General features: G+C 52.0%; 1 long non-coding RNA gene across 1 annotated transcript; it reads left to right on the forward strand.

Moving 5' to 3' along the window:
• The first annotated feature begins 440 nt into the window (after positions 1 to 440).
• On the forward strand, positions 441 to 8837 carry LOC124511355 (uncharacterized). The gene is made up of 3 exons (XR_006961871.1): positions 441 to 3419; positions 4725 to 4892; positions 6831 to 8837. It is a non-coding gene; the product is annotated as an uncharacterized LOC124511355 (long non-coding RNA).
• The last annotated feature ends 633 nt before the right edge of the window (positions 8838 to 9470 follow it).

Raw genomic sequence — 9470 nt, forward strand, 5'->3', positions numbered from 1 at the left:
TGGGGCTCGAACTCCTGAACCGTGAGGTCATGACCTGAGCCAAAGCCGGCCGCTTAACCGACTGAGCCACCCAGGCGTCCCCAAAGTTGAATTTTGAACTGCAGGCACCGGGAACTTCAGAGGACCCCATGCAGAGGGAAGTTGGGGAGAGAGCCGAGACTGACTCCAGTGAAGGGATAAGTGAGTTCTCCTGGATTCGCCAGGAATCAGAGGCCAGACGGGATGACCTGGGAACACAGGCTGTGATGCCCGAAAGAGAATAGAACCCTTCCAGGCCTAGCTTTGCCACAAGCTGTTGTGCGAATCCTGAAGCTGGCTTGCCGGCCCAGAATAGTGCCTTAGCGTTCTCGCTACCCAAGCCCTTCTTTGATGAAACTACCTGTTGTGTCCCCCGACGCCAGCCGCTTGGACCAAAATGGGGCTGTCATCCCTTTCTGTGATTCTGCCTCGCTGGCCTCAGTCCCCTTGAGGGGAGGACGTTGGAGACGGTCCCTCCCTGACATTTATCGGAACTGCAGCTGGTGGAGGAGAGGGGTCCTCACCGGGAGGGAGAGAAGAGCCTGGACGCCACTGGTGGTCATGTCTCCCACGTCCTGGAGGGAAAGATCCACTACCTTTTGGTGACAGTGAAGCTAACATGCAGAGAGAAGCATGTGGCAGAAGTGGCTGGAAGGTTCTGTCTGAATTTGGGTCCCTGCTCCAGCCATTCCCGAGGCCAGGGTGCCTCGCCATCATTCGGTTGTCTGAATCGAAGTGTGCCTCGTTTCACCCAAGTTCAAGTTGTGGTCCCTGCTATTCATTCTACTTGCCAGCAGTTTCTTAGCATTCTACACATCCTATTGGTACCATTATTTCTGGCGCACAGTTTGGGGCACTTTTTGGCAGCCAAGCACCCATTTTGCTCGGCAACTCCCCGCGTGCGGGGTTGGCGTGGGCAGGAATCATACTGTGCCAAGGCTCAGAAGACAGAGAAGGCTTTGCGTCTTACCATCAGAATCCGGTGCCGAAATCCCGTTTTCAGCTCCTGTTTCAACAACTGAGTCAATAGTCAGTTATACTCAGTTGTAAGTAGCATTTAGATCAGAAACCAGATTTCCCCCCTGCCTTCCTATCCATCCTACAAATCTCCGTTCAGGTCAACAAATAAGGGAGGAGCACGTACCATGCTGGAGACAGAAAGGTAAGTCCCGTCTTGGAGGCAGACCCGTGAGTGTGTCTGATACACTGATCGCTTCCTACTACTCAAAGGACCCTTCAGCAGACTCCCCAAATACGCTCCGAATAAAGTGTTGTCTGGGACGAGCTTTCAAGGCCCCACATGACTTTCTACAGCTAACCTGTCATCCTTGCCTTCTAGGCTCCTGTGGCTAGTCCCCACGCTCGCCCAGTGGCCTGCCTTGGGAGGACTGGCCTCCATGATGCTGAGAAGGTACTTCCCTCACCCGCCGCCCCCGACCGTCCATATCCTACCCACCCGTAGGGTCCAACTCATGTCCTTCCCTCTTTAATTCTTCCCAAATCTGGTTCTTTTACACCTTCCTGGTGGAATTTCGCCACCATTTATTCTTAAGCTTTCTCAAATATGGTTGTTTTACCTTGTGTCCTTATCCTGTATCCAGTCGTCTCTGGGTAAACCATGCTGTCCTTGAGGCCTGCCAGCAGCTAGGTCACGTGCATGCAGAGTATCCCCAGGGCAGCAGACAGGGCTAAGGCAGAAGGTCTGGGTTTGAGTCTCGGTTGTGGGATCTTGGGCAGCTGTCCAACCCTTCTTCTCTAGAGGGCTGACTCTGCGCACGGCTCCCCCTGGTCCCTCCGCCTGCAACATACCTAAACCCCTCCTCTTGCCGGCCCGGCAGCCTCTGCTGTCTACAGTTCTTGGCTCAAGGCTTCCTTCATTAGAGGGACCTCCCCAGTCACCCTGCTTCCCACCAGAGATTCTCCCTCTGGACTCCCAATCCTGGGCATGCCCCTGAGTCTTGTCACCCCGTGCTGGCCTTCATGTTAAGCTGTCTGCCTTCCTTGCCTTCCAGGAGCCCCTGAAGTCAGAAAGGCCATTCAATTTCTCTCTGGTCCCCAGGGTTACTGAGGACCTGGGGTCTGGCGAGGACTTAATACTGGTTCGTTTTATGAATACGAAGGGGGTCTGCCTACCCCACAGCAGAAGATCTCCCAAATAAAGAACAAAAAATAAGAATTCTATCATAACGACAGCTGACTAAATGGCCACGTGCCTGGCGCTGTTCTGGACCTCTGTCACGTATCATCTAACGGCAGAGCCCACGAGGTAAGGACTATCCTTATCTCTGTTGTAAAGATGCGTGTAATAAATGACACAAACCTAAAAGTCTAAAATGGACGAATCAGCAAGACTATACTCCTTCCGGATGTTCTGGGAGAGAATGCTTTCCTCGCCCTTTTCAGTTTCTGGAGGCTGCCCATTTTCCTCAGTTCCTGGCCACATGGCTCCAACCTCCCAACCATGGGCTTCTCTTGTCTCATCCCCTATGACTGACCCTGACCCTCCTCTCTCCCCCTTATAAGGACCCTGGTGATGACACTGAGTCCACCCAGATAAGGCAGGGTGTTCTCCCCACCTCAGGACCCTCCGTGTAATCACATTTGCAAGGTCCCTTTGACCATGTGAGGTCACACATTCACTGCAGGTGTTAGGACAAGGGTACCTGCTGCAGCCGCTGTTCTGCCCACCTCGTGAAGACGCCGAGAAACACAGAAGCGTTCCACGACATGTGCTGAGGGCCATAAAGCACTTTCTATGTAGAAGATCTTAATTTCCCCCATAGCTTCAAGCACTCGGGAGGTGCTCAGTGAATGCTTTTGAGTTACTGAAGTGACTCTTACAAAGTGAAGCGAATTGTCCCGGGAGCTACTGAAATACTTGCTCGGAAATCTCAAAAATAGTTTTCCAGCGCTGTTTATTGTCTTTGAATTCTAGAGGCCCTCTTCGTCTCATTTTTCAATGATCCTGTGAGCATTCGACCACTGCTTAGTTACTGGTTATTCCCTAGGAGCTCTCCACGAGGCGGCGTTACCTTGTTTACCATCTCAGGGAACAAGGTCGTCCTGACTGTCTCTGAATAAGAAAGTATTGCATTCCGGCTGCAACGAAAACAGTGACCGGACAGATCCTTCTGTCTGGGAATGTGGATCGGAGGCACGCAGTTTCTATTCCCAGGCCGCCACACCTTCGTTCAGTCTGCCATTTAGCGTGTGTTGCGTGCCTTCCGTGGGCCAACCCTTGGACGACAACCCTTGGAGCGCCTCGGCGGAGCTCACCGTTCGCAGAAGGGACGAGTGTCTACACGTGCAATTACGAGGTTGTCCAGAAGGAGTAGGACCGGGTGAGAAGAAGCAGGCTGTGCCAGTCTGGCTACATCTGAAGAGCCGAGGCGCCGACCCAGGTAAGGAGGAACTTCCGGAAGTAAATGTGGCTGCCGGCGATCCAGAGGTCTGTGTGCGAAGCAGAGGGACAGTGCCTGCGAATGGGCGGGGCTTGAAGATGAAAGGTAGAGTGGGCTTCCTCTCTCTCTGCCTGGAGGTAGCGCAGTACCTCGATCCTGCATCTATTTTCTTTTGTCTCTGATGTCTTTCCATTCCCTTGAGTCTTAATATATACATCTCTGAGATAGCACAGAACGTATTTTCCCAGTGGGCATCCACGAGGCATCAGGAAGGGGTTTAGCCTCGACCTCGTCGGGAAGCTCGGAGGCATTCCCTGGAGACAGGAGCCTTCTCCCTGGTCTCAAGGATAGCCAGTCTCCGAGAGCATGTCACCGGCAAGGCTTCAGGGTTAAAAAGAGCAGGACTGGTTCCCTTTCTCCATTGGTACAGGTCCCAACTCTGGCTTCGTCCCCTGGTTCCGGCGCTGAGTAGCTGTAAAACTCTGAGGACACTATTTAACCTCTCTGACCTCTGTTTCTCGGTGACAACCACAGTCCCTCCTCTGGCTGTTGTAAGGATTAAAACATTCAATGTATGCGAAGTTCTTAGCCTAGCGCCCGGAGCTTAATGGGCACACAAGAAACGTGCCAATTCCCTTCACTGGGAAGCTCTGCCCAAGGAAAGCTTTAATTACCGTTGCTTTCTCTTCCTCCCAATTCAAGACCTTGTTTCCAAGACAATGAACAGACCGCAGGATTCTGCTACCTGACAGCCATCGGTAGCCAACAGACTCCCCATCTTTGGCCTCAACGCTGTCTCTCGAAGCTGGGACCCTTAGGTGCCAGCGTGTTTCTCCATGGCTCCTGGTACACCCAGATCCATGACAGTTACACAAGACATGGGCATAAACATTTACCGCGCTCAGAGCCACCCCCAGCATGGGGGGGGGGCTCAGAAGAAAACATGAGAGGCAAGGCATCTCTGGCAACCTCCACCCCTAGCTTGGGGGGATCCTATGTCTCGATGGGAGGTCTCATCGACAGACCGGGCAACTTGTTGCTTTGAGAATCGAGCGATAATTATCTCCGCTCAACATCAGGAGCAACTAACTATCAGGGCACGACGGATCACTGGTGGAACTTAGGCATTTCCCTGAGTGTGCAGGTACACGCCCAAGTTCCTGGTGTGGACACCCAGCAAGGACGCTGCCGGCAGGCAGGGGAGGAACAGATCCGCTGAAGCACCAGCCAAGCACTTGGTATGAGATTTCATCTCATTGATGCCGCAGGAACATCATGACTATTATTATTTTTTCTGTTTTGCAGGTAAGGCCATCTGTGGCTCAGAGGAGGAGACTAACGTACCCAAGATCGCATATCTGTCAAAGGCAGGGCCAGGATCTGGCTCCTGGCTCCTTGCCTCTAAAGGCTTGGCACAGAGGAAAGACGAACACGAGAGGAAAATCCCAGCATCTCTGAAAGCCTCCCGAGGAGGTGGGTCCCACGTGCGTGCTACCGTGGCCAACGTGCCCCGGGTGCATCCCATAGTCAGAGGTTGCGAATTCTTTTTGCTACAGGCATCCCTGATCCCCGTGCCTGTCTGCAAATTTCTTCCACCCAATATGGCTCCCGCAGTGTCTCTCTAGGAATGTGAATAGGATAGGGCCAGGCCCACATGCCAAACAGGCAGCCCCGGGGGGACAAAGGCCATCTCCAGGGGAACTGAAATCCACACTCGTAAGCGCTTAATGGAGAGACCCTAATACTCTCTTGGATTCTACCCGGGAGCACTGAGGTGAAGACACCAATGTGTGCAAGAAGATTCAGAGCCCAGAAGGCTGGCAGGCACAGCCTGCTGACTGCCCCATGGGGACAGCGTGCCTCGGGGGTCCCCTGTGGCCTTCGGGCATGCCCTCTCCCATGGGAGCCCAGTATTCCTATACCTGGGGAGAAAGCCTTCGGGGACCATCACAGGAGGCCAGGAGGCCCGCATGCCTCGGGGGCTCAGAGGCAGGTGCAGGAACCCTCCCTGGTCTTTCCTGCCATTCCCCTACCCTCCGGAGAAATTCTGAGTTTGTAGCGGGCAGTGCTGGTGGTGGTCGCGGTGGGGGAGAGTCTGTATTTTTAACAAGCTTTGCCAGTGATTTTGATGTGGGAGGTCTGTGGGCCCTATTTTGAAAACTCCCGCTTTCCCCGCCGACACAGCTTCCAGTGGATTCTCTGGCCACGGAGACACTTCTGAGAGCCATTTGGAGTCTCAGGACATTCTCTAGAAAACAAATCTATGCCGAAGTCCGTCGGAATCTTTACCGGACTCATCATCGGGGAGTTGTGGAGGGCCCTGTTAAGGCCCTGGGGGCTGGGCTGTGCAGGGAGCAGTGCCCTGACCAAGAATAGCATCCCCTCTCCTTCCCCCAGAACCCACCCAGAGATGGCCAAGCAGGGGCTCGGAACAGGAGGGCGTCCCTGCAGGGTTAAGGCCCTGAAAGGGTTAACGGTCTCCCCAGAAGCCTGGATTCCAAGGAGAGTTGGAGCACTGGGCCTTTCTGCTGGCCCTCTGGGCACACCAGCCAGCACCTCTGTTCTGGTGCCTGCCCCTCGGGGCTGAGACCCTGAGCCTCCCCCCTTCTCCCTTCCCCCATGCGGGGTGCTCCGTTCGGGACACAGTTAGCCAGAACCCTCGGGACAAAGAAGCTTCCTTTGAGAAACACATGCTTGGAGGGGGACTAGGTCTGTGTCTACACAACAACACTTCCCAATGTTCTGAAAAGGAAAACAAAATAAACAAATGTGTGAGGTAGCGATGAAGACATTCAAAATATGTCCCTCTAGAGCCGGAGAAATCTGACGGTGAAAAAAGAGAACTGATTTTGCTGCCCCCCCTCCCCCACCTTACACCCGCTTCAATTTAGGCTCCTTATTGCTTTCTGGATCTTTCAGGGTTATAACCGCTATCTCAATGACTAATAGAAAACTCCATTAGGCCCTTTCTTTATGAAGGGAATTAATGACTTCGAAAATTTAGTGCTTTGTAAACATAGGAGGGAAAGCATTTCCCCAGGCTCGCGGATTCCTTGGCAGGGAGGGAAGCTGGTTAGGAAAGTAAATGTTTCCAGCTTGCTGAGAGGCCCCCCTTCACCAAGCACTGTCTGCTTCTTGTAAAGCCCGGCCCCACAACACTGGGATGTTTCAGAGTCCTAAAAAAAGGAGTCAGAGTAAAACCAAAAAGAAGCAGGAGCCAAAGAGAATGAGACGCATCTGCGGAGTCGAAAAAAGACCAACTGGTGGAATTTTCTAACATCAATGAATTTTTTTCGGTAAAAATGTGCGTCCTCGCTACATGCACCTTTTGACCCCGAATTAGAGAAATCGGTTGTTTACCCAGCCCAAACCCACAGACTAATTACCCTCTCTGTTCTCTTAAATTTTTAGGCCTGGCCAATGACATAACACCTTCAGAAATGAAAAACCTCTCAGGAAAAAAAAAAAAAAAAAAAAAAGAAAAAAATAAAAAGCCTCTCAGGACAGACATTCAGAAGCGAGCCCGGGAAAGAAGGGACTGTGGGATCAGGACGGTGGGGTGTCATTGCTGGCATTCACATGGCAAGTTGCTAACACTTGAGGGAGGAGGGGAGGTGATGGGGGAGAGAAGGGAAAAAGCTTTCCTTGTCCACCAAGGCTTTCTCCTTCAAAGCTGCCTTTTCCAGAGACCAGCCTTTTCTGGCCCAGTCCCTTCCTCCTCAAGAAAACCGCAGCAACACCAGTTCAGCAAATGCTCACATCACTGAAAAATCAGTCAGTCCCACTCGAGGACCCGGGTAATGGAACTACCCAGGCCCGACCCAGGGGACTCATTCATTCCTCCCCTGCATCTTGGTTAGGTTGTGCTAACTCATTCGTTCATTTACCAAACAGGGTTGAGCACCTATTGTGTCCAGTTTGGGGTCAAACCTTTGAGATTCAGGAAAGGAGGCCTTCAGAAAGGCTACCAATCCTTGTAACAGCAACACCGGCAGCCAAAACGTGTATTGCTTGGGGAGTATCTGAGTTTTTGAGACAAACCGCTGTGACTTTCTCTTCGTTTCTTAATCCGTTTCAAAGGGACCGGCCGGGTTGGCGAAACGATATTGCTGGTTTGCATTACTTAGGTCTTCTGAGAGAGAGAGAGAGAAGAAAAAAAAAAAAAAGTTTAAATGTGTAAACCAAAGTGAATTTTTTTAAACAACGAATCTGTTGCTTCAGCCATCCGAGACGTTAGAATATACTTTCTGAAAATCAGAAAAGTGAGGTTGGGTATGACATACAAAAGAGAAAAGTCTAGAAGACGCGACTTGGAGGTGTCCAAGTAACAGGGTAAGCAAATTAAGGGTGATAGGAAGTGGAAAGTTATTGGAACATGTCACCAGTCAGGCAGTCTGGCAGAGAACGTTAAAAGTCTCCTTTCCTGCCTCGGATCACAGGTAACAAACATTCACGCACACTTCGGCCTGGTGCCGTGCCACAGGAAGAACGTATCTGATGTCTGTTTTATTTTATTTGCCGTTTGCTCTGTTCCACAAAGGATTTAAGGCAGTTGACAAAAGAGACACAAGCTATAAGCTTCATACACACTAAAAACAAGAGCAGGAGAAAAAAACAAAGAATGGAGACGTAACAAGGAGCCAGGAGTGAGGTGAGGAAAAATACAAAGTTTACCGAGCCGGTTGACAGACTTCCTTCCAAGGGGCCACAAGCCGGGCACCAGGAGTAAACAGAAAAGGGAAACGGATGAATGTTGAGATAAAAGCAGGTCAGCTGCTTAGGAAACCACTATTTTTGGAACCAAGGAAAGAGGGGCATTTCTCCTAAGCGCCTTTCCTCACCCTCTGGTTAGTTACTAAGCCACAACCTTAATGGCATCCTGTGTCTGACCCACCCCTCCGGCAGTTCAGAATTTAGAACCGTGGCTCTTGCTTGAGATTTCCGTTCACTTTTTCTTGGCGCATCGTGTGCTCCTTGAACACCCCACACCTGGGAACACATTTATTCAGTGTGGACCTACTTTGGTCCGGACGATGGAACCTTCCAGAATCTGTCCTACACATTAGGTCAACAGTGTAGAAAATATCACCAGTGGCCCAATTTTTCAGCGCCCGCATTGTAACGAAGGTGCTGACAATGTGCGTACTAATAAGAAAAATCAGTACGAAGCAAGGCTACTCGACGGGTCTGGAGGATCTGGACACCATACCCAGGCAAGCCCCCCAAGCTTCAGCCTGTTTGGGGAGGGGACAGGACTCGGCGGCATATAGGCAAACTTGAGACCCATCCCGGAGCTGGTCTACACGCCCTGGAGACCGAACTGGGTGGTGATGTTTCAAAATGGTAACAACCCTTCATTCTATCCGTTAGCTGTTTTCCCGCTCTGGTCACATTAAGCGTGTTTAATTGATGCTGTATGGAAGCTTCCTCATGTTAGAGGATAAATAAGCTGTTCCCTTGATTTATTTATTTATTTATTCAATATATGAAATTTATTGTCAAATTGGTTTCCATACAACACCCAGTGCTCATCCCCAAAGGTGCCCTCCTCAATACCCATCACCCACCCCCCAAGCTGTTCCCTTTAATAGAAGCCTGGAGCTTTCCTTGGGAGGAGGGCACTTTGGGAACAGCCTTCTCATTAAAGGGCCATGACAACCAAGGGGTTCCCCACCCGCGCCCTCTCGGACGCTCCCGGAGTAGGGAAGGGCGGACGCGCCCTCTAGTGGCCGCTTTCGGAACGTCCCCCTCGGGCGCGCTCTGCCGCTGCGGGCGCTCTGGGAGGAGAAGCCCGGCATCGCAGAGGTTAACCAAGAGCTTGCTGGAGGCCGCTTTGGCTCCTTCCAGCCAGGCTGAGCCTTTCCGGGAGGGTGATCGCAAAGAGGCCTGGGCTGATGGCAGGCAAGAAACCCTGTTAGTAAAGAGGCGGCGTAACCTCACTGCACAGAGCAGCGTGCCTTTGCTGCAGGACCCCCCGCCCCCCACCTGCCGCAGACCCCGGGGGTCTCCGCATCCCTGGGTTCTGTCTCTCTACAGCTAAGCCCCTCTCCC

The sequence above is a fragment of the Lynx rufus genome, unplaced genomic scaffold (genome assembly GCF_022079265.1).
Source record: "Lynx rufus isolate CCGP_SWC_20201006 ecotype Redwood Valley unplaced genomic scaffold, mLynRuf1.p SCAF_1, whole genome shotgun sequence".
Taxonomy (NCBI): Eukaryota; Metazoa; Chordata; class Mammalia; order Carnivora; family Felidae; genus Lynx; species Lynx rufus.